Raw genomic sequence first — 27,138 nt, 5'->3', positions numbered from 1 at the left:
TTTTATGACAATACCTACATGTTTTGTACACACCTTATGTCATTATTATGCGTTTTCCGGAACTAACCTATTGACGAGATGCCGAAGTGCCAGTTCCTGTTTTCTGCTGTTTTTGGTTTCAGAAATCCTAGTAAGGAAATATTCTCGGAATTGGACGAAATCAACGCCCAGGGTCCTATTTTCGCACGAAGCTTCCAGAAGACCGGAGGAGATACGAAGTGGGGCCACGAGGTGGCGGCACAATAAGGCGGCGCGGCCAGGATAGGGCCCGCGCCACCCTGTTGTGTGGGTCCCTCGTGACTCCACCGACCTTGCCCTTCCGCCTACTTAAAGCCTCCGTCGTGAAAACCCTATACGGAAAAAGCCACGGTACAAGAAACCTTCCAGAGCCGCCGCCATCGCGAAGCCAAGATCTGGGGGACAGGAGTCTCTGTTTCGGCACGCCGCCGGGACGGGGAAGTGCCCCCGGAAGGCTCCTCCATCGACACCACCGCCATCTTCATCAACGCTGATGTCTCCCATGAGGAGGGAGTAGTTCTCCATCGAGGCTAAGGGTTGTACCGGTAGGTATGTGGTTAATCTCTCTCCTATATGCTTCAATACAATAATCTCATGAGCTGCCTTACATGATTGAGATTCATATGATGATGCTTGTAATCTAGATGTCATTATGCTAGTCAAGTGGGTTTTACTTATGTGATCTCCGGAGACTCCTTGTCCCACGTGTGTAAAGGTGACAGTGTGTGCACCGTGTGGGTCTCTTAGGCTATATTTCACAGAATACTTATTCACTGTTATGAATGGCATAGTGAAGTGATTATTTATATCTCTTTATGATTGCAATGTGTTTTGTATCACAATATATCTGTGTGCTACTCTACTGATGTTATTAAAGTAGTTTATTCCTCCTGCACGGTGTAATGGTGACAGTGTGTGCATCGTGTAGTACTTGGCGTAGGCTATGATTGTGATCTCTTGTAGATTATGAAGTTAACTATTGCTATGATAGTATTGATGTGATCTATTCCTCCTTTCGTAGTGTGAAGGTGACAGTGTGCATGCTATGTTAGTACTTGGTTTGGTTATGTTGATCTGGTATGCACTCTAAGGTTATTTAAATATGAACATTGAATATTATGGAGCTTGTTAACTCCGGCATTGAGGGTTCGTGTAATCCTACACAGTTAGTGGTGTTCATCATCCAACAAGAGGGTGTAGAGTCTAGCATCTATCTATTTATTCTGTTATGTGATCAATGTTGAGAGTGTCCACTAGTGAAAGTATGATCCCTAGGCCTTGTTCCTAAATATCGCTATCGCTGCTTGTTTATCGTTTTACCGCATTTATACCGCTCGCAATATTACTACCATCAACTGCACGCCAGCAAGCACTTTTCTGGCGCCGTTACTACTGCTCATATTCATTCATACCACTTGTATTTCACTATCTCTTTGCCGAACTAGTGCACCTATTAGGTGTGTTGGGGACACAAGAGACTTCTTGCTTTGTGGTTGCAGGGTTGCATGAGAGGGATATCTTTGACCTCTTCCTCCCTGAGTTCGATAAACCTTGGGTGATCCACTTAAGGGAAACTTGCTGCTGTTCTACAAACCTCTGCTCTTGGAGGCCCAACACTGTCTACAACAATAGAAGCACCCGTAGACATCAAGCACTTTTCTGGCGCCGTTGCCGGGGAGGAAAGGTAAACGGCACTCACACACCGGATCTCGGCAACGAAGCACTTTTCTGGCGCCGTTGCCGGGGAGGAAAGGTAAAGGCACTCATACTCCGGTCCCGTGTAAAGTACTTTTTCTCGTTGCCGTTGTGTGTGTGCTCGGCTATTTCCTTTAGATCCTGCAATTGCATCTTTTTGTTTCTTGTTTACACTAGTTTGGCATAATGGACAACAATGAGCTTCTTATTCTATTTCCTGATTTAAGACATGGATGGTTTGATGCGAAAATTAAAAAACCTATGGAACATATTAGTATGAACGCTTTGAACACCATTGTTGCTAATGATATGGAAAATTCTAAGCTTGGGGAAGCTGGCTTTGATGAGCATGATATTTTTAGTCCCCCAAGCATTGAGGAGAAAATTTACTTTGACGATACTTTGCCTCCTATTTATGATGATTATAATGATATTGGTCTTTTAGTGCCGCCTACTATGGAGAGTAGTTTTTATGATGATAATACTATGCCTCCTACACTTGATGAGAATAATAATGATAGCTACTTTGTTGAATTTGCTCCCACTACAATTAATAAGAATGACTATGCTTATGTTGGGAGTAGTAATAATTTTATGCATGAGACTCATGATAAGAATGCTTTATGTGATAGTTATATTGTTGAGTTTGTTCATGATGCCTATGAAAATTATTATGAGAGAGGAAAATATGGTTGTAGAAATTTTCATGTTACTAAAACACCTCTCTATATGCTGAAATTTTTGAAGTTACACTGGTTTTATCTTTCTATGCTTGTTACTTTGCTCTTCATGAACTTGTTTATTTACAAGATTCCTATGCATAGGAAGCATGTTAGACTTAAATGTGTTTTGAATTTGCTTCTTGATGCTCTCTTTTGCTTCAACTCTTATTTCTTGCGCGAGCATCATTAAAACTGCTGAGCCCATCTTTATGGCTATAAAGAAAGAACTTCTTGGGAGATAACCCATGTGTTTATTTTACTACAGTACTTTTTTTTATATTTGTGTCTTGGAAGTTTTTACTACTGTAGCAACCTCTCCTTATCTTTATTTTATTGCATTTTTGTGCCAAGTAAAGTCTTTGATAGCAAGGTTCATACTAGATTTGGATTACTGCGCAGAAACAGATTTCTGTCTGTCACGAATCTGGGCAGAATTCTCTGTAGGTAACTCATAAAAATCTGCCAATTTACGTGCGTGATCCTCAGATATGTACGCAACTTTCATTCAATTTGGGCATTTTCATCTGAGCAAGTCTGGAGCCACTTTAAAATTCATCTTTACGGACTGTTCTGTTTTGACAGATTCTGCCATTTATTTCGCATTGCCTGTTTTGCTATGTTGGATGGATTTCTTTGTTCCATTAACTTCCAGTAGCTTTGGGCAATGTCCAGAAGTGTTAAGAATGATTTTGTTACCTCTGAACATGTGAATTTTTGATTATGCACTAACCCTCTAATGAGTTTGTTTTAAGTTTGGTGTGGAGGAAGTTTTCAAGGGTCAAGAGAGGAGGATGATATACTATGATCAAGAAGAGTGAAAAGTCTAAACTTGGGGATGCCCCCGTGGTTCATCCCTGCATATTTCAAGAAGACTCAAGCATCTAAGCTTGGGGATGCCCAAGGCATCCCCTTCTTCATCGACAACTTATCAGGTTTCTTCTCTTGAAACTATATTTTTATTCGGTCACATCTTATGTACTTTACTTGGAGCATCTGTTTGTTTTTGTTTTGTTTGAATAAATTCATGCTTGTGTGGGAGAGAGACACGCTCCGCTTTTTCATATGAACACTGGTGTTCTTAGTTTTATCTTTAATGTTCATGGCGGAGTTGAAAACTGCTTCGTTCATTGTTATATGGTTGGAAACAGAAAATGCTGCATGTGGTAATTGGTATAATGTCTTGAATAATTTGATACTTGGCAATTGTTGTGCTCATATAGATCATGTTTAAGCTCTTGCATCATGAACTTTGCACCCATTAATGAAGAACTGCATAGAGCTTGTTAAAATTTGGTTTGCATGACTGGTCTCTAGAGTCTAGATATTTTCTGGTTAAGGTGTTTGAACAACAAGGAGACGATGTAAAGTCTTATAATGCTTACAATATGTTCATATGTGAGTCTTGCTGCACCGTTTTATACTTGAGTTTGCTTCAAACAACCTTGCTAGCCTAGCCTTGTATTGAGAGGAATTCTTCTCGTGCATCCAAATCCTTGAGCCAAAAACTATGCCATTTGTGTCCAGCATACCTACCTACTACATGGTATTTCTCTGCCATTCCAAGCAAATACTTCATGTGCTACCTTTAAACAATTCAAAAGCTATTATCTCTTATTTGTGTCAATGTTTTATAGCTCATGAGGAAGTATGTGGTGTTTTATCTTTCGATCTTATCATTTACTTCTGACAGACTTTCACCAATGGACTAGTGGCTCATCCGCTTATCCAATAACTTTGCAAAAAGAGCTGGCAATGGGGTTCCCAGCCCCAATTAATTAACTTGCATTAATAATTCTCTTCACATGCTTTGCCCTGATCTATCAGTAAGCAACTTAATTTTGCAAATAGACACTCCTTCATGGTATGTGAATGTTGGAAGGCACCCGAGGATTCGGTTAGCCATGGCTTGAGAAAGCAAAGGTTGGGAGGAGTGTCATCTAAAAAATAAAAAAATAAAAACTAAACTAAAGTACATGTGTAAACAAAAGAGAAGAGGGATGATCTACCTTGCTGGTAGAGATAACGTCCTTCATGGGAGCCGCTCTTGAAAGTCTGGTTGATAAGGTAGTTAGAGTACCCATTACCATTCGTTGACAACAACAAACACCTCTCAAAACTTTACTTTTATGCTCTCTATATGATTTCAAAACTTAAAAAGCTCTAGCACATGATTTAATCCCTGCTTCCCTCTGCGAAGGGTCTTTCTTTTACTTTATGTTGAGTCAGTTTACCCACTCCTTTCTATCTTAGAAGCAAACACTTGTGTCAACTGTGTGCATTGATTCTTACATGTTTACCTATTGCACTTGTTATATTGCTTTATGTTGACAACTATCCATGAGATATACATGTTACAAGTTGAAAGCAATTGCTGAAACTTAATCATCCTTTGTGTTGCTTCAATGCCTTTACTATGAATCTATTCCTTTATGAGTTAACTGTTATGCAAGTCTTATTGATGCTTGTCTTGAAAGTACTATTCATGAAAAGTCTTTGCTATATGATTCAGTTGTTTAGTCATTATCTTTACTATCACTTCATTCACTTCATATGCTTTACAATAGTATTGATCAAGATTGTGTTGGTAGCATGTCACTTAAGAAATTATTCTTGTTATCGTTTACCTACTCGAGGGCGAGTAGGAACTAAGCTTGGGGATGCTTGATACGTCTCAAACGTATCTATAATTTCTTATGTTCCATGCTAGTTTTATGACAATACCTACATGTTTTGTACACACTTTATGTCATTATTATGCGTTTTCCGGAACTAACCTATTGACGAGATGCCGAAGTGCCAGTTCCTGTTTTCTGCTGTTTTTTGTTTCAGAAATCCTAGTAAGGAAATATTCTCGGAATTGGACGAAATCAACGCCAGGGTCCTATTTTCACACGAAGCTTCCAGAAGACCGGGGGAGATACGAAGTGGGGCCACGAGGTGGCGCCACACTAAGGCGGCGCGGCCAGGCTAGGGCCCACGCCGCCCTGTTATGTGGGACCCTCGTGACTCCACCGACCTTGCCCTTCCGCCTACTTAAAGCCTCCGTCGCGAAAACCCTATACGGAAAAAGCCACGGTACGAGAAACCTTCCAGAGCCGCCGCCATCGCGAAGCCAAGATCTGGGGGGCAGGAGTCTCTATTCCGGCACGCCGCTGGGACGGGGAAGTGCCCCCAGAAGGCTCCTCCATCGACACCACCGCCATCTTCATCAACGCTGCTGTCTCCCATGAGGAGGGAGTAGTTCTCCATCGAGGCTAAGGTTTGTACCGGTAGCTATGTGGTTAATCTCTCTCCTATGTGCTTCAATACAATAATCTCATGAGCTGCCTTACATGATTGAGATTCATATGATGATGCTTGTAATCTAGATGTCATTATGCTAGTCAAGTGGGTTTTACTTATGTGATCTCCGGAGACTCCTTGTCCCACGTGTGTAAAGGTGACAGTGTGTGCACCGTGTGGGTCTCTTAGGCTATATTTCACAGAATACTTATTCACTGTTATGAATGGCATAGTGAAGTGCTTATTTATATCTCTTTATGATTGCAATGTGTTTTGTATCACAATATATCTGTGTGCTACTCTAGTGATGTTATTAAAGTAGTTTATTCCTCCTGCACGGTGTAATGGTGACAGTGTGTGCATCGTGTAGTACTTGGCGTAGGCTATGATTGTGATCTCTTGTAGATTATGAAGTTAACTATTGCTATGATAGTATTGATGTGATCTATTCCTCCTTTCGTAGTGTGAAGGTGACAGTGTGCATGCTATGTTAGTACTTGGTTTGGTTATGTTGATCTGTTATGCACTATAAGGTTATTTAAATATGAACATTGAATATTGTGGAGCTTGTTAACTCCGGCATTGAGGGTTCGTGTAATCCTACACAGTTAGTGGTGTTCATCATCCAACAAGAGGGTGTAGAGTCTAGCATCTATCTATTTATTCTGTTATGTGATCAATGTTGAGAGTGTCCACTAGTGAAAGTATGATCCCTAGGCCTTGTTCCTAAATACTGCTATCGCTGCTTGTTTATTGTTTTACTGCATTTATACTGCTTGCAATATTACTACCATCAACTGCACGCCAACAAGCACTTTTCTGGCGCCGTTACTACTGCTCATATTCATTCATACCACTTGTATTTCACTATCTCTTCGCCGAACTAGTGCATGTATTAGGTGTGTTGGGGACACAAGAGACTTCTTGCTTTGTGGTTGCAGGGTTGCATGAGAGGGATATCTTTGACCTCTTCCTCCCTGAGTTCGATAAACCTTGGGTGATCCACTTAAGGGAAACTTGCTGCTGTTCTACAAACCTCTGCTCTTGGAGGCCCAACACTGTCTACAAGAATAGAAGCATCAGTAGACATCAAGCTACTTTGTTGAATTTGCTCCCACTACAACTAATAAAATTGATTATGCTTATGTGGAGAGTAATGATACTTTTATGCATGTGAATAAGAATGCTTTATGTGATACTTATATTGTTGAGTTTGTTCATGATGCCTCTGAAAATTATTATGAGAGAGGAAAATATGGTTGTAGAAATTTTCATGTTACTAAAACACCTCTCTATATGCTGAAATTTTTGAAGTTACACTGGTTTTATCTTCCTATGCTTGTTACTTTGCTCTTCATGAACTTGTTTATTTACAAGATTCCTATGCATAGGAATCATGTTAGACTTAAATGTGTTTTGAATTTGCTTTTTGATGCTCTCTTTTGCTTCAACTCTTATTTCTTGCGAGTGCATCATTAAAATTGCTGAGCCCATCTTAATGGCTATAAAGAAAGAACTTCTTGGGAGATAACCCATGTGTTTATTTTACTACAACACTTTTGTTTTATATTTGAGTCTTGGAAGTTGTTACTACTATAGCAACCTCTCCTTATCTTATTTTATTGCATTGTTGTGCCAAGTAAAGTCTTTGATAAGCAAGGTTCATACTAGATTTGGATTACTGCGCAGAAACAGATTTCTTGCTGTCACGAATTTGGGCAGGGTTCTCTGTAGGTAACTCAGAAAAATCTGCCAATTTACGAGCGTGATCCTCAGATATGTGCGCAACTTTCATTCAATTTGAGTATTTTCATCTGAGCAAGTTAAGTGCCCCTGGAAAATTCGTCTTTACGGACTGTTCTGTTTTGACAGATTCTGCCTTTTATTTCGCATTGCCTCTTTTGCTGTGTTGGATGGATTTCTTTGTTCCATTGATGACTTCCAGTAGCTTTGGGCAATGTCCAGAAGTGTTAAGAATGATTATGTCACCTCTGAACATGTGAATTTTTGATTATGCACTAACCCTCTAATGAGTTTGTTTTGAGTTTGGTGTGGAGGAAGTTTTCAAGGGTCAAGAGAGGAGGATGATATACTATGATCAAGAAGAGTGAAAAGTATAAGCTTGGGGATGCCCCCGTGGTTCATCCCTGCATATTTCAAGAAGACCCAAGCGTCTAAGCTTGGGGATGCCCAAGGCATCCCCTTCTTCATCGACAACTTATCAGGTTTCTTCTCTTGAAACTATATTTTTATTCGGTCACATCTTATGTACTTTACTTGGAGCGTCTGTTTGTTTTTGTTTTGTTTGAATAAATTCATGCTTGTGTGGGAGAGAGACACGCTCCGTTGGTTCGTATGAACACATGTGTTCTTAGCTTTACTCTTAATGTTCATGGCGAAGGTTGAAACTGCTTCGTTCATTGTTATATGGTTGGAAACAGAAAATGCCGCATGTGGTAGATGCTATAATGTCTTGAATAATTTGATACTTGGCAATTGTTGTGCTCATATAGATCATGTTTAAGCTCTTGCATCATATACTTTGCACCTATTAGTGAAGAAATACATAGAGCTTGTTAAAATTTGGTTTGCATGAGTGGTCTCTCTAGAGTCTAGATATTTTCTGGTAAAGGTGTTTGAACAACAAGGAAGATGATGTAAAGTCTTATAATGCTTACAATATGTTCATATGTGAGTCTTGCTGCACCGTTTTATACTTGAGTTTGCTTCAAACAACCTTGCTAGCCTAGCCTTGTATTGAGAGGAATTCTTCTCGTGCATCCAAATCCTTGAGCCAAAATCCATGCCATTTGTGTCCACCATACCTACCTACCACATGGTATTTCTCTGCCATTCCAAAGTACATTACTTGAGTGCTACCTTTAAACTTCCATTCTTTGCCTTCACAATACATAGCTCATGGGAAAATAGCCTTAAAAACTATTGTGGTGAAGAATATGTACTTATTTATCTTATTTCTTAATAAGTTGCTTGTTGAGCGGTAACCATGTTTCTGGGGACGCCATCAACTTTTACCTTTGTTGAATATCATGTGAGTTGCTATGCATGTTCGTCTTGTCTGAAGTAAGGGCGATTTTCATGATCGAATGGTTTGAGTATGCATATTGTTAGAGAAGAACATTGGGCCGCTAACTAAAGCCATGAATCATGGTGGAAGTTTCAGTTTGGACACAAAACCTCAATCTCTTATGAGAATATTACCTGTTGTTGAATGCTTAAGCATTAAAAGAGGAGTCCATTATCTATTGTCTATGTTGTCCCGGTATGGGTGTCTAAGTTGAGAATGATCAAAAGCGAGAAATCCAATGCGAACCTTCTCCTTAGACCCTTGTACAGGCGGCATAGAGGTACCCCTTTGTGACACTTGGTTGAAACATATGTTATACAATGATAATCCGTGTTAATCCAAGCTAATTAGGACAAGGTGCGGGCACTATTAGTATACTATGCATGAGGCTTGCAACTTATAGGATGTCTTATACATAACACATATGATTTATTACTACCGTTGACAAAATTGTTTCTATGTTTTCAAAATGAAAAGCTCTAGCACAAAAATAGTAATCCATGCTTCCCTCTGCGAAGGGCCTATCTTCTACTTTATGTTGAGTCAGTTTACCTACCTTCTTTCCATCTTAGAAGCAAACACTTGTGTAAACTGTGTGCATTGATTCTTACATGTTTACCTATTGCACTTGTTATATTGCTTTGCATTGACAACTATCCATGAGATATACATGTTACAAGTTGAAAGCAATCGCTGAAACTTAATCATCCTTTGTGTTGCTTCAATGCCTTCTACTTTGAATCTATTGCTTATGAGTAACTCTTATGCAAGTCTTATTGATGCTTGTCTTGAAAGTACTATTCATGAAAAGTCTTTGCTATATGATTCAGTTGTTTACTCATTGTCTTCATCATTGCTTTGAATCGCTGCATTCATCTCATATGCTTTACAATATTGTTGATCAAGATCATGTTGGTAGCATGTCACTTAAGAAATTATCATTGTTATCGTTTACCTACTCGAGGGCGAGTAGGAACTAAGCTTGGGGATGCTTGATACGTCTCAAACGTATCTATAATTTCTTATGTTCCATGCTAGTTTTATGACAATACCTACATGTTTTGTTCACACTTTATATCGTTTTGATGCGTTTTTCGGAACTAACCTATTCACGAGATGCCGAAGTGCCAGTTCCTGTTTTCTGCTGTTTTTGGTTTCAGAAATCCTAGTAAGGAAATATTCTTGGAATTGGAAGAAATCAACGCCCAGCATCCTATTTTTCCACGAAGCTTCCAGAACACACGAGAGCCAGCAGAGGGGGGCCACAGGGCCACCACACGCCAGGGTGGCGCGGCCAGGGCCTGGGCCGCGCCCCCCTGTTGTGTCACCGCCTCATCAGCCCTCCGACTCCGCCTCTTCGCCTATATAAAGGTCCCTGACCTAAAACCTCGAGACGGAAAAACCACGGTACGAGAAACCTTCCAAAGCCACCGCCATCGCGAAGCCAAGATCTGGGGGACAGGAGTCTCTGTTCCGGCACGCCGCCGGGACGGGGAAGTGCCCCCGGAAGGCTCCTCCATCGACACCACCGCCATCTTCATCACCGCTGCTGTCTCCCATGAGGAGGGAGTAGTTCTCCCTCGAGGCTAAGGGCTGTACCGGTAGCTATGTGGTTAATCTCTCTCTCATGTACCCCAGTACAATGATCTCATGAATTGCCTTGCATAATTGAGATCCATATGATGAGCTTTGTATCGCTATTAGTCTATGTGCTACTCTTGTGATGTTATTAAAGTAGTCTATTCCTCCTTCACGGTGTAATGGTGACAGTGTGTGCATCGTGTAGTTCTTGGCGTAGGTTATGATCATAATCTCTTGTAGGTTATGGAGTTAATTATTACTATGATAGTATTGATGTGATTTATCCCCCCTTCATAGTGTAAAGGTGACAGTGTGTATGCTATGTTAGTACTCGGTTTAGATTGCAAAGATCTATTATGCTCTAAGGTTACTTAAACATGAATGCCGAATGTTGTGGAGCTTGTTAACTCCGGCATTGAGGTGCTCTTGTAGCCCTACACAACGAATGGTGTTCATTATCAAACAAGAGTATATGTAGCACAAAGGAAGAGAACTTATTTATTATGTGATCAATGTTGAGAGTGTCCACTAGTGAAAGTATGATCCCTAGGCCTTGATGGCGTGTAACTCACACGTTCGTTGGGAACCCCAAGAGGAAGGTATGATGCGCACAGCAGCAAGTTTTCCCTCAGAAAGAAACCAAGGTTTATCGAACCAGGAGGAGCCAAGAAGCACGTTGAAGGTTGATGGCGGCGGGATGTAGTGCGGCGCAACACCAGGGATTCCGGCGCCAACGTGGAACCTGCACAACACAACCAAAGTACTTTGCCCCAACGAAACAGTGAGGTTGTCAATCTCACCGGCTTGCTGTAACAAAGGATTAACCGTATTGTGTGGAAGATGATTGTTTGCAGAAAATAGTAGAACAAGATTGCAGAGATTGTATTTCAAGATAGAGAATTGGACCGGGGTCCACAGTTCACTAGAGGTGTCTCTCCCATAAGATAAACAGCATGTTGGGTGAACAAATTACAGTTGGGCAATTGACAAATAAAGAGGGCATGACCATGCACATACATATTATGATGAGTATAGTGAGATTTAATTGGGCATTACGACAAAGTACATAGACCGCCATCCAGCATGCATCTATGCCTAAAAAGTCCACCTTCAGGTTATCATCCGAACCCCCTCCAGTATTAAGTTGCTAACAACACACAATTGCATTAAGTATTGCGCGTAATGTAATCGGTAACTACATCCTTGAACATAGCACCAATGTTTTATCCCTAGTGGCAACAACACATCCACAACCTTAGAACTTTCTGTCACTGTCCCAGATATCAATGGAGGCATGAACCCACTATCGAGCATAAATACTCCCTCTTGGAGTTACAAGCATCTACTTGGCCAGAGCATCTACTAGTAACGGAGAGCATGCAAGATCATAAACAACACATAGACATAACTTTGATAATCAACATAACAAGTATTCTCTATTCATCGGATCCCAACAAACGCAACATATAGAATTACAGATAGATGATCTTGATCATGTTAGGCAGCTCACAAGATCCGACAATGAAGCACAATGGGGAGAAGACAACCATCTAGCTACTGCTATGGACCCATAGTCCAGGGGTAGACTACTCACACATCACTCCGGAGGCGACCATGGCGGCGTAGAGTCCTCCGGGAGATGATTCCCCTCTACGGCAGGGTGCCGGAGGCGATCTCCTGGATCCCCCGAGATGGGATCGGCGGCGGCGGCGTCTCTGGAAGGTTTTCCGTATCGTGGCTCTCGGTACTGGGGGTTTCGCGACGGAGGCTTTAAGTAGGCGGAAGGGCAGGTCTGGGGGCCACACGAGGGCCCCACACTACAGGTCGGCGCGGCCAAGGGGCAGGCCGCGCCGCCCTAGGGTGTGGGCGTCTCGTGGCCCCACTTCGTCTCCTCTTCGGTCTTCTGGAAGCTTCGTGGCAAAATAGGACCCTGGGCGTTGATTTCGTCCAATTCCGAGAATATTTCGTTACTAGGATTTCTGAAACCAAAAACAGCAGAAAACAACAACTGGCACTTCGGCATCTTGTTAATAGGTTAGTTCCAGAAAATGCACGAATATGACATAAAGTGTGCATAAAACATGTAGATAACATCAATAATGTGGCATGGAACATAAGAAATTATCGATACGTCGGAGACGTATCAGCATCCCCAAGCTTAGTTCTGCTCGTCCCGAGCAGGTAAAACGATAACACAGATAATTTCTGGAGTGACATGCCATCATAACCTTGATCATACTATTTGTAAAGCATATGTAGTGAATGCAGCGATCAAAACAATGTATATGACATGAGTAAACAAGTGAATCATAAAGCAAAGACTTTTAATGAATAGCACTTCAAGACAAGCATCAATAAGTCTTGCATAAGAGTTAACTCATAAAGCAATAATTCAAAGTAAAGGCGTTGAAGCAACACAAAGGAAGATTAAGTTTCAGCGGTTGCTTTCAACTTGTAACATGTATATCTCATGGATATTGTCAACATAGAGTAATATAATAAGTGCAATAAGCAAGTATGTAGGGATCAATGCACAGTTCACACAAGTGTTTGCTTCTTGAGGTGGAGAGAAATGGGTGAACTGACTCAACAATGAAAGTAAAAGAATTGTCCTCCATAGAGGAAAAGCATCGATTGCTTTATTTGTGCTAGAGCTTTGATTTTGAAAACATGAAACAATTTTGTCAACGGTAGTAATAAAGCATATGTATCATGTAAATTATATCTTACAAGTTGCAAGCCTCATGCATAGTATACTAATAGTGCCCGCACCTTGTCCTAATTAGCTTAGACTACCGGATCATCACAATGCACATGTTTTAACCAAGTGTCACAAAGGGGTACCTCTATGCCGCCTGTACAAAGGTCTAAGGAGAAAACTCGCATTGGATTTCTCGCTATTGATTATTCTCAACTTAGACATCCATACCGGGACAACATAGACAACAGATAATGGACTCCTCTTTTATGCATAAGCATGTAACAACAATTAATAATTTTCTCATATGAGATTGAGGATATATGTCCAAAACTGAAACTTCCACCATGGATCATGGCTTTAGTTAGCGGCCCAATGTTCTTCTCTAACAATATGCATGCTTAACCATAAGGTGGTAGATCGCTCTTACTTCAGACAAGATGAACATGCATAGCAACTCACATGAAATTCAACAAAGAGTAGTTGATGGCGTCCCCAGTGAACATGGTTATCGCACAACAAGCAACTTAATAAGAGATAAAGTGCATAAGTACATATTCAATACCACAATAGTTTTTAAGCTATTTGTCCCATGAGCTATATATTGCAAAGGTGAATGATGGAATTTTAAAGGTAGCACTCAAGCAATTTACTTTGGAATGGCGGAAAATACCATGTAGTAGGTAGGTATGGTGGACACAAATGGCATAGTGGTTGGCTCAAGTATTTTGGATGCATGAGAAGTATTCCCTCTCGATACAAGGTTTAGGCTAGCAAGGCTTATTGAAACAAACACAAGGATGAACCGGTGCAGCAAAACTCACATAAAAGACATATTGTAAACATTATAAGACTCTACACCGTCTTCCTTGTTGTTCAAACTCAATACTAGAAATTATCTAGACCTTAGAGAAACCAAATATGCAAACCAAATTTTAGCATGCTCTATGTATTTCTTCATTAATGGGTGCAAAGCATATGATGCAAGAGCTTAAACATGAGCACAACAATTGCCAAGTATCACATTACCCAAGACATTATAGCAATTTACTACATGTATCATTTTCCAATTCCAACCATATAACAATTTAACGAAGAAGAAACTTCGCCATGAATACTATGAGTAGAGCCTAAGGACATACTTGTCCATATGCTACAGCAGAGCGTGTCTCTCTCCCATAAAGTGAATGCTAGGATCCATTTTATTCAAACAAAACAAAAAACAAAAACAAACCGATGCTCCAAGCAAAGCACATAAGATGTGATGGAATAAAAATATAGTTTCAGGGGAGGAACCTGATAATGTTGTCGATGAAGAAGGGGATGCCTTGGGCATCCCCAAGCTTAGACGCTTGAGTCTTCTTAGAATATGCAGGGGTGAACCACCGGGGCATCCCCAAGCTTAGAGCTTTCACTCTCCTTGATCATGTTGCATCATACTCCTCTCTTGATCCTTGAAAACTTCCTCCACACCAAACTTAGAACAACTCATTAGAGGGTTAGCGACAATAAAAATTAACATGTTCAGAGGTGACACAATCATTCTTAACACTTCTGGACATTGCATAAAGCTACTGGACATTAATGGATCAAAGAAATTCATCCAACATAGCAAAAGAGGCAATGCGAAATAAAAGGCAGAATCTGTCAAAACAGAACAGTTCGTATTGACGAATTTTATCGAGGCACCAGACTTGCTCAAATGAAAATGCTCAAATTGAATGAAAGTTGCGTACATATCTGAGGATCACTCACGTAAATTGGCATAATTTTCTGAGTTACCTACAGAGAAAACAGCCCAGATTCGTGACAGCAAAGAAATCTGTTTCTGCGCAGTAATCCAAATCTAGTATGAACTTTTCTATCAACGACTTTACTTGGCACAACAAAACACTAAAATAAGATAAGGAGAGGTTGCTACAGTAGTAAACAACTTCCAAGACACAAAATAAAAACAAAGTACTGTAGGTAAAAACCATGGGTTGTCTCCCATAAGCGCTTTTCTTTAACGCCTTTCAACTAGGCGCAGAAAGTGTGTATCAAGTATTATCAAGAGATGGTGCTTCTACAGCGGGGTGTGGATTTTTCTCAACTATGCATATTATCTTTTCTATGTGAGTTTCAGAGGCTCCCTTTTCATTAGTCTTGGGCTTGCTACTCTCATCAAACAAATCTTCAGGAACAATCCAATCAAAATTCTTTTCTAGTGCCTCACACATTCCCAAGAGCTTGCAAGGTATTGATGTTTTAATATCCCCCTCACAATTAACTTCATTAGTGTACTTTTGTCTATCCTTTTCCATCTTCTCAAGGGTACTGGCAAAGTTGGTATAAGAGCCTAGCATATTATATTTAGTGAAGACTTTTCTAGCTTCTCTCGCTATTCCCCCAAATTCTTTAAGAAGGGTTTCTAATACAAAATCTTTCTTTTCTCCTTCTTCCATATCACTGAGTGTAAGAAACATATGTTGAATCACAGGATTAAGATTAACAAATCTAGCTTCTAACGCGTGTACTAAAGAAGCAACAGCAATTTCATAAGTGGGAGCAAGTTCTACCAAGTGTCTATCTTCAAAATCTTCGACCGTACTAATATGAGTGAAAAAATCTTCTATATTGTCTTTCCCAAGGATAGACCCTCGGCCTACCGGTACATCTTTAAGAACAAACTTAGGAGGAAACATGATGAAATAAGTAAAGTAAATGCAAGTAACTAATTTTTTTTGTGTTTTTGATATAGCAAACAAGATAGCAAATAAAGTAAAACTAGCAACTAATTTTTTTGTATTTTGATTTAGTGCAGCAAACAAAGTAGTAAATAAAACTAAGCAAGACAAAAACAAAGTAAAGAGATTGGGAAGTGGAGACTCCCCTTGCAGCGTGTCTTGATCTCCCCGGCAACGGCGCCAGAAAAAGAGCTTGATGGCGTGTAACTCACACGTTCGTTGGGAACCCCAAGAGGAAGGTATGATGCGCACAGCAGAAAGTTTTCCCTCAGAAAGAAACCAAGGTTTATCGAACCAGGAGGAGCCAAGAAGCACGTTGAAGGTTGATGGCGGCGGGATGTAGTGCGGCGCAACACCAGGGATTCCGGCGCCAACGTGGAACCTGCACAACACAACCAAAGTACTTTGCCCCAACAAAACAGTGAGGTTGTCAATCTCACCGGCTTGCTGTAACAAAGGATTAACCGTATTGTGTGGAAGATGATTGTTTGCAGAAAACAAGAGAACAAAGTATTGCAAGAGATTGTATTTCAGTATAGAGAATTGGACCGGGGTCCACAGTTCACTAGAGGTGTCTCTCCCATAAGATAAACAGCATGTTGGGTGAACAAATTACAGTTGGGCAATTGACAAATAAAGAGGGCATGACCATGCACATACATATTATGATGAGTATAGTGAGATTTAATTGGGCATTACGACAAAGTACATAGACCGCCATCCAGCATGCATCTATGCCTAAAAAGTCCACCTTCGTGTTATCATCCGAACCCCTCCAAAGATTAAGTTGCTAACAACACACAATTGCATTAAGTATTGCGCGTAATGTAATCGGTAACTACATCCTTGAACATAGCACCAATGTTTTATCCCTAGTGGCAACAGCACATCCACAACCTTAGAACTTTCTGTCACTGTCCCAGATATCAATGGAGGCATGAACCCACTATCGAGCATAAATACTCCCTCTTGGAGTTACAAGCGTCTACTTGGCCACAGCATCTACTAGTAACGGAGAGCATGCAAGATCATAAACAACACATAGACATAACTTTGATAATCAACATAACAAGTATTCTCTATTCATCGGATCCCAACAAACGCAACATATAGAATTACAGATAGATGATCTTGATCATGTTAGGCAGCTCACAAGATCCGACAATGAAGCACAATGGGGAGAAGACAACCATCTAGCTACTGCTATGGACCCATAGTCTAGGGGTAGACTACTCACACATCACTCCGGAGGCGACCATGGCGGCGTAGAGTCCTCCGGGAGATGATTCCCCTCTCCGGCAGGGTGCCGGAGGCGATCTCCTGGATCCCCCGAGATGGGATCGGCGGCGGCGGCGTCTCTGGAAGGTTTTTCGTATCGTGGCTCTCGGTACTGGGGGTTTCGCGACGGAGGCTTTAAGTAGGCGGAAGGGCAGGTCAGGGGGCCACACGAGGGCCCCACACTACAGGTCGGCGCGGCCAAGGGGCAGGCCGCGCCGCCCTAGGGTGTGGGCGCCTCGTGGCCCCACTTCGTCTCCTCTTCGGTCTTCTGGAAGCTTCGTGGCAAAATAGGACCCTGGGCGTTGATTTCGTCCAATTCCGAGAATATTTCGTTACTAGGATTTCTGAAACCAAAAACAGCGTAAAACAAAGAATCGACACTTCGGCATCTTGTTAATAGGTTAGTTCCAGAAAATGCACGAATATGACATAAAGTGTGCATAAAACATGTAGATAACATCAATAATGTGGCATGGAACATAAGAAATTATCGGTACGTCGGAGACGTATCAGGCCTTGTTTCCAATACTGCAAACACCGCTTGTTTACTGTTCTGCTGCATGTTTACTTCCTGCAATATTACTACCATCAACTGCACGCCAGCAAACACTTTTTTGGCGCCGTTACTACTGCTCATATTCATTCATACCACTTGTATTTCACTATCTCTTCGCTGAACTAGTGCACCTATACATCTGACAAGTGTATTAGGTGTGTTGGGGACACAAGAGACTTCTTGCTTTGTGATTGCAGGGTTGCTTGAGAGGGATATCTTTGACCTCTTCCTCCCTGAGTTCGATAAACCTTGGGTTATCCACTTAAGGGAAACTTGCTGCTGTTCTACAAACCTCTGCTCTTGGAGGCCCAACACTGTCTACAAGAATAGAAGCACCCGTAGACATCAAGCTCTTCCCTAAAAAAAAGAGATTAAGAGGAAAATGCAAATAGTGACAGAAATCTGTCAAAACATTGTAGCAGGTAAAAATTGATTTTTTCGAAAATTTTCTGTTGCTCAGATTGAAAAGTGTTCAACTAACGAAAGTTAGATAATAACCTGGGCCCATGCACAAAAATTGGAAGCTCAAAATTCCGCTCTGTCTGGGAATACAAATTTTATGGTGACAACACAAAATCTGTTTCAGGACAGCAACTTTCCCAAATCTTTTTTTCTTCCTATTAGAGGCTATTCTTGACACAAAAAAGAAATAAAAATGATAAGGATTGGTTATTACAGAGGTAATAACCTCCAAGACTCAACAAAACAAAAATTACAGAAATAAAACATGGGCTATCTCCCAAGAGTGCTTTTCTTTAACGCCTTTCAGCTAGGCGCAGTAGTTTGAGAAGATGATCACATAAGAAATATGCATTGAAGTAAAAGAGGGCATCAAGAAGCAAATATAAAACAAATTTAAGTCTAATCCACTTCCTATGAAAAATAAGCTTGTAATTAAATAAACAAGTCATGAAAGCACAGAGCAACAAGCATAGGAAAGCAAAACAAGTGCAACTTCAAAAATTTCAACATAGAGAGGTGAAACTTAATATTGTTGAGATACATAAAACCATGTTTCCCTCTCTCATAATAACTTCCAGTAGCATCATGAATAAAATCAAAAATATAACTATCACATAAAACATTCTTATCACGAGCCACATGCATAAAATAATTATTACTCCCCACATAAGCATAGTCATTCTTATTAATTGTAGTGGGAGAAAATTCAACAAAATTGCTATCATTATTATTCTCATCACCATAATCATCAAATATAGGAGGCATATTGTAATCATAATTAATTTTCTCCTCAATAGTAGGTGGACAGAAAATAACATAATCATCATTGTAATCATCATATATTGGAGGCATATATAGTATCATCATAGCAAATTTCCTCCTCCAATGCTGGGGAACTAAAAAGATCATTTTCATAAAAACTAGCTTCCCCAAGCTTAGACTTTTCCATAGCATTAGCAATAATGGTGTTCAAAGAATTCATACTAATAACATTTCTACTAGCATGCAAGTAAATTTCCATAGGATTTTTAATTTTCTCTTCAAACACCTCATGTCCTAACTCAAGATAAATACTACAAATCTCTCTAATTTTTTTGTTGTTTTACATTAAGCCTAACTAGTGAAAATAAAAACAAGAAAAAAAAATATAATTGCAGAATCTAAAGGAAATAACTTCGAGCACTCACCAGCAACTAAAAAACTTGGTAGTCAGAGGATGTGAGTACCTTTTACCTTACCTCCCGGCAACGGCGCCAGAAAAGAGCTTGATGTCTACACACGCTTCTATTCTTGTAGACAGTGTTGGGCCTCTAAGTGTAGAGGTTTGTAGAACAGCAGAAAGTTTCCCTTAAGTGGATCACCCAAGGTTTATCGAACTCAGGAAGGTAGAGGTCAAAGATATCCCTCTCAGACAACCCTACAATTACGATAAAAGAAGTCTCTTATGTCCCCAACACACCCAATACACTTGTCAGGTTTATAGGTGCACTAGTTCGGCGAATAGATAGTGAATTACAAGTAATATGGATGATTATGAGTGGTAATTGCAATCTGAAATAAAAATGGTAGCAGGCAAAAATGTGGCAGAACTGGTTGTAAACGGTGTTTCAATGCTTGGAAACAAGGCCTATGGATCATACTTTCACTAGTGGGCACTCTCAACAATCATACCATAATTGCATAAATAGATATTATCTCTTCACTACGCTACTCTGAACCACTCTCCGGTTTGATAATAAACACAAATTCACTGCGTAGGGATGCATAAGCATTCCTTAAAGTTCGCATTCCCAATCTATGTACACCCCACACTATCACCTTAAGCATACAAAGATGGTACTAACTAGACACCACAATTCATAAGTATTTATGTACATTAAGCTTAAGAAACAAACACGGTGTGCACACTGTCACCTTCACACCGTTGGACAAGGTGTCCCCGTAGATCATATAAATAAAGCACTTGAGTAGCGCAATAGTTAAAGAATAATATCTACTTATTCAAATAGATTACAAAGCTCATGATCACATAAAGATCATACATGGAGAGATAGATAGACTACATAGCTACCCGTAAAGCCCTCAGCCTCGGGGGAGAACTACCCACTCCTCATCATGGGAGTCAGCAACAGCAATGGAGATGGCGGTGGAGTCGATGGAGATGGCTCCGGGGGCAATTCCCCATCCCGGCAGGGTACCGGAATAGAGACTTCAATCCCCCGGATATTGTCTGTGACGGCGGTGGAGCTACGGAACTTTTCATGGGCGAGGGCTGGTATATTTAGGGTTCACGCGTCGGGAGGCTTCTTATAGGCGGAATGGCGAGGTCGGTGGAGGCCAGGGGCCCCACACCACCCCTAGGCACGGTCAGGGCCTAGGCCACGCCTAGGCCTGGTCTGGCCGCCCTGTGGCGCCTCTTTGTCCCCCCTCTGGACTTCGTCTTCGTTACGGAAAAATAAGATCATCGGCTTTTGTTTCGTCCAATTCCGAGAATATTTCCTGTACAACCTTTCTGAAATACAAAACAACAGAAAATAAGGAACTTGCACTGACATAGGTATGTGATGACCCACAAGTATAGGGGGTGTATCGTAGTACTTTCGATAAATAAGAGTGTCGAACCCAACGAGGAGCAGAAGGTGTTGACAAGAAGTTTCGATGAAGGATTCACTGTAAATGCTCACAGACAAGTATTCAGGGGGTTTTGATATAGCAGATAAATAAAGTACAAGTAAGTAAAATGAGAGAGTAATAATTGCAATGAGTGGCCCAATCCTTTTTAGCACAAAGGACAAGCCGGTTTGTTTACTTATAATGACCAAACGTTCTTGAGGACACACGGGAATTTAGTCTAGTGCTTTTGCTTCATATAGTTGATTAATCTTCATTGTTTTGATAAGTGTTGTGTGGGTGAACCTATGCTAATGCATCACCCTTCCTAGGACTAATACATACTTGTGATTATACCCCTTGCAAGCATCCGCAAATACAAGAAAGTAATTAAGATAAATCTAACCACAGCCTTAAACTCTGAGATCCTGCTATCCCTCCTGCATCGATATACCAACGGGGGTTCAGGTTGCTGTCACTCCGGCAACCCCACAATTAGCAAACGAATACAAGATGCATTCCCCTAGGCCCATAAAGATGAAGTATCATGTAGTCGACGTTCACATGACACCACTAGAAGAATAACACCACAACTTAAATATCAAACCATTAAATATTACTCAACATAGTTCACTACTAACATTTAGACTTCACCCATGTCCTCAAGAACTAAACGAACTACTCACGAGACATCATATGGAACATGATCAGAGGTGATATGATGATGAATAACAATCTGAACATAAACCTTGGTTCAATGGTTTCACTCAATAGCATCAATAACAAGGAGTAATCAATACTGGGAGAGTTTCCCCTATCAAACAATCAAGATTCAACCCTAGATGTTACAGCGGTGACGAGGTGCAGCGGTGGAGATGATGGTGACGGTGGTGGAGATGATGGTGATGATGATCCCAATGAAGTCCAGCTCGATGACGGTGACGATGGCGTCGATTTCCCCCTCCGGGAGGGAATTTCCCCGGTGGATTTCAGCCTGCCGGAGAGCTCTTTTCTCTCTGGTGTTTTCCGCCCCGCAGAGGCGGTTGTGTCTCCTCGCGATTATTCCCATCACCTTAGGTTTTCGGGTAGATGAAGTACGCGAAAGAGAGGAGGCCGAGAGGGGCTGTGGGCCCCCTCCCCACAAGGCGGCGCGGCTAGGGCAGGGCCCGCGCCGGCCTATGGGGGGGCCATGGCGGCCCTCCTCGGCTCCTCCTTTTGGCTGGCTCGTTCTTCTGGAAAAATAAGATCTTCGGTGTAATTTCCGTCAATTGTTGATCTCCAGAAATATTGCATTCTGACGGTGCTTTTTCCAGCAGAATCCTGACTCCGGTGAATGATTCTCCAATAATCATGAAACATGCAAAATAGGTGAAATAACATAAGTATCATCTCTAAATATGAAATATATCAATGAATAACAGTAAATTATGATATAAAATAGTGATGCAAAATGGACGTATCAACTCCCCCCAAGCTTAGACTTCGCTTGTCCCCAAGCGAAACTGAACTCAGTAAACAAGACCACATGTTTATGGAGTGAAGAGTCGATAAATAAAATACGGACAAGAAGCATCATATTAATTCACACAAGACATTCTAGTGAACAACTTCCTCATATAATTCAACTTGAAACAAGTAGAAGGAAATCACAAATAAAGGTACATAGGAAATCATAATTGGTGATGGCAAACTTCGTTCTTGGTCAGAGAACAATTAACAGATTGTACTTATCTGTCGAGCAGCACTCTTATATTAAAGCTTATACGGCAAAACTTGCATACTCATTCATAATAATCTCCTCATAATCATTGATAACTTTCAAAGCTATATTCATTCAGATAAAACTTGTACTAAACAAGAAAGAATAAAAAGGCACGATTAAATAGATCATAATATAGATGGTTGGATCACAACAACTCAATTGCTTGCTTAAGATGGAGGCAAATAGGTTTACTGACTCAACATGAAAGTAAAAGATAGGCCCTTCGCAGAGGGAAGCAGGGATTAAACCATGTGCTAGAGCTTTTTAAGTTTTGAAATCATATAGAGAGCATAAAAGTAAAGTTTTGAGAGGTGTTTGTTGTTGTCAACGAATGGTAGTGGGTACTCTAACCCCCTTGCCAAACAGACTTCCAAAGAGCGGCTCCCATGAAGGACGTTATCTTTACCAGCAATGTAGATCATCCCTCTTCTCTTTTGTTTACACATGTACTTTAGTTTTATTTATGGATGACACTCCTCCCAACCTTTGCTTTCACAAGCCATGGCTAACCGAATCCTCGGGTGCCTTCCAACATTTCACATACCACGGAGGAGTGTATATTTGCAAAATTAAGTTGCTTACTGATGGATCAGGGCAAAACATGTGAAGAGAATTATTAATGAAAGTTAATTAATTGGGGCTGGGAACCCCGTTGCCAGCTCTTTTTGCAAAATTATTGGATAAGTGGATAAAGCCACTAGTCCATTAGTGAAAGTTGCCCAACAAGATTGAAAGATGAAACACCACATACTTCCTCATGAGCTATAAAACATTGACACAAATAAGAGATAATAACTTTTGAATTGTTTAAAGGTAGCACATGAAGTATTTACTTGGAGTGGCGCAAAATACCACATAATAGGTAGTTATGGTGGACACAAATGGCATAGGTTTGGTTTAAAGGTTTGGATGCACGAGAGGCATTCCCTCTCAGTACAGGTCTTTGGCTAGCAAGGTTGATTAGCAAGCATAAGAGTTGAGGGAAACAAACAAATATACATTTGATAGAAACAATCATGCATCTTTCTTGTAAGCACAAATAATTTTAACTTCAGAATACTAAGCTCATAGCTAACAAGAAAGATAATGGAATAACATATCTACATGTATTTCCTCTTTTCTACTTAAACTCAAAGTGTTGTTGCTATTGACCAATGCTAAGTTTGCCAAAACCAAATAGATTTAATCAATGCTCCCAAAGTGATACCAATACTAACAACAAGATCAATCATATAATAGAGATTGCAAACTAAAATAAGGTGTGTAATATGTAAATGATAAAACTTCTCATTAATATTCCATAACGATAACTCACACCAAGGGATACATAGATAACCAACTAAAGAGAGATACTTCCACACTGCAACCATCTTATATGATAACTTCCCTACTCATGATATGACACTACTTGACAGTAAAAAGGTAAAAGATAGTGATGATGTGATATCGTGGCACTCCCCCAAGCTTGGAACAAACCAAGGGGGTGCCAATACCAATGATGAATTACTCCTTCGGTGGTGATGGTGAATCCTTGATAAGCTTCTTAACTAGCTCCTTTAGCTCATCAATCTCGTAAGTGAGGTTGCGGATCAGCTCCGAGTTTTGCTCGACGCGGTTAAGAAGTATGTCAGACGGTGAGTCCCAACTCTTAGAGTTGTTTTCCCATTCCTCGGCTTCAGGTTTCATCCTTCCTGCAGTGTTAGAACGATCCATATCCCAACCACTAGGCAATACTGCCTTGGGAATCCTTTCAATTTGACGACTATAAATTAGAGTGTAGAAGGGGTTGTCAATGCCTGGGGGAGATGTCCTTGGAGCTAGGTAGCGATGTGGGACTCCTCCTCCGGTGCTAATCCGTGCGCTTTTCTTGGTGTTGAACGGATTTGCTACCACTCCGATGCTTGCGACGGTGGCGCGCGGGTATACTTACGGAACTTCCTCCACTTCTCCTTCATCCTCGCTCTCGACTTCCTCCTTCAAATCGGGGTCTTGAATATCTTCCTCCAAAGGCCCCTTATCCTTGTTGTTGGAGACCATGGTGCTTCTAGATCAAAAACAGATCCTGGCAGAAAACAGCTCGAAACAAAACACGACGAGAAAACGATATACGGACCTCCAGGGGTCCGGGGGATTATATAGCAGAAATTTTCGCGTCAGAAGGAAAGTACCAGGTCGAACCAGAGTTGGAGAGGGACACCAAGGGGCCGTCACCATAGGGCGGCGCGGCCAGGCTGGGGCCCGCGCCGGCCTATGGGGGCACTCCCTCGTGCGTCTCCTCCTCTCCGTTTCGATCTCGTAATTTTTCATATTTTCCGTAAATAGCAAAAAACATTGTTCGGAAAGTTAAACGCGGACTTTTTATTACCAGAACTGTTACCTATTCAAAGTCAAACTCTGCAGAACTGTCAATTTGACCTTTGATGAAAGCTTCCAGAGTCACCACTCGAATAACATCAACATCTTCATTATAAGAATCACCAGAGATATAATGCTTGAGTCTTTGTCCATTCACCACTTGTGTGGCATCACCTTGCAGAGAACTAATTTTAATTGCCCCTGAACGATACACCTCCACAATGACATATGGTCCTTCCCATTTTGAGAGTAATTTCCCTGCAAAAAATCTGAGACGAGACCGATACAATAGGACTTTATCCCCAACATTAAATTCTCTTTTGATAATTCTTCTATCATGCCATTTCTTAACTTTCTCTTTAAAGAGTTTAGCATTTTCATAAGCTTCACTTCTCCATTCATCTAGAGAACTCAATTGTAGCAATCTCTTCTTACCGGCAAGTTTAGGATCTTTATTTAGTTCTCTTACAGCCCAATAAGCTTTGTGATCTAGTTCTAAAGGTAAATGACAAGCTTTCCCATAAACCATTTTATAAGGTGACATACCCATGGGATTTTTATAAGCAGTTCTATAAGCCCATAGTGCTTCCTTCAATTTACTAGCCCAATTCTTTCTAGATTTATTAACAGTCTTTTGCAAGATAGATTTAATCTCTCTATTTGATAATTCTACTTGTCCACTAGTTTGAGGATGATAAGCGGAAGCAATCCTATGATTAATACCATATTTAGCAAGAGTTCTTCTAAAACCACCATGAATAAAATGAGAACCTCCATCAGTCATAAGATATCTAGGAACTCCAAATCTAGGAAAAATAATATCTAGAAGCATTCTTAAAGAGGTCTCACCATCAGCACTTTTTGTGGGTATAGCTTCCACCCATTTAGTAACATAATCAACAGCGATAAGTATATGAGTGTTACCTTCTGAAGAAGGAAAAGGACCCATGAAGTCAAATCCCCAACAATCGAATGGTTCAATAACAAGAGTATAGTTCATAGGCATTTCATTGCGTCTGGAGATATTACCAACCCTTTGACATTCATCACAAGATAAAATAAAATTTCTTGCATCTTTGAAGAGAGTTGGCCAATAGAAACCTGATTGTAGAACTTTTTGCGCGGTTCTATCTCCGGTGTGATGTCCTCCATAAACACTACCATGACACTTACTCAATATCTCTTGTTGTCATATTCGGGAACACATTGATGGCGTGTAACACACACGTTCGTTGGGAACCCCAAGAGGAAGGTATGATGCACACAGTAGCAAGTTTTCCCTCAGAAAGAAACCAAGGTTTATCGAACCAGGAGGAGCCAAGAAGCACGTTGAAGGTTGTTGGTGGCGGGATGTAGTGCGGCACAACACCAGGGATTCCGGCGCCAACGTGGAACCTGCACAACACAACCAAAGTACTTTGCCCCAACGAAACAGTGAGGTTGTCAATCTCACCGGCTTGCTGTAACAAAGGATTAGATGTATAGTGTGGATGATGATTGTTTGCAGAAAATAGTAAAGAACAAATATTGCAGTAGATTGTATTTAATGTAAAAGAATGGACCGGGGTCCACAGTTCACTAGAGGTGTCTCTCCCATAAGATAAATAGCATGTTGGGTGAACAAATTACAGTCGGGCAATTGACAAATAGAGAGGGCATGACAATGCACATACATGATATGATAAGTATTGCGAGATTTAATTGGGCATTACGACAAAGTACATAGACCGCTATCCAGCATGCATCTATGCCTAAAAAGTCCACCTTCAGGTTATCATCCGAACCCCTTCCAGTATTAAGTTGCAAACAACAGACAATTGCATTAAGTATGGTGCGTAATGTAATCAGTAACTACATCCTCGGACATAGCATCAATGTTTTATCCCTAGTGGCAACAGCACATCCACAACCTTAGAACTTTCTGTCACTGTCCCAGATTTAATGGAGGCATGAACCCACTATCGAGCATAAATACTCCCTCTTGGAGTTAAGAGCAAAAACTTGGCCAGAGCCTCTACTAATAACGGAGAGCATGCAAGATCATAAACAACACATAGGTAATAGATTGATAATCAACATAACATAGTATTCTCTATCCATCGGATCCCGACAAACACAACATATAGCATTACAGATAGATGATCTTGATCATGTTAGGCAGCTCACAAGATCCAACAATGAAGCACATAAGGAGAAGATGACCATCTAGCTACTGCTATGGACCCATAGTCCAGGGGTGAACTACTCACTCATCACTCCGGAGGCGACCATGGCGGTGAAGAGTCCTCCGGGAGATGATTCCCCT

This window comes from Lolium perenne, chromosome 5, assembly GCF_019359855.2.
Source record: "Lolium perenne isolate Kyuss_39 chromosome 5, Kyuss_2.0, whole genome shotgun sequence".
Taxonomy (NCBI): domain Eukaryota; kingdom Viridiplantae; phylum Streptophyta; class Magnoliopsida; order Poales; family Poaceae; genus Lolium; species Lolium perenne.
Note: the sequence above shows the minus strand (reverse complement) of the source record.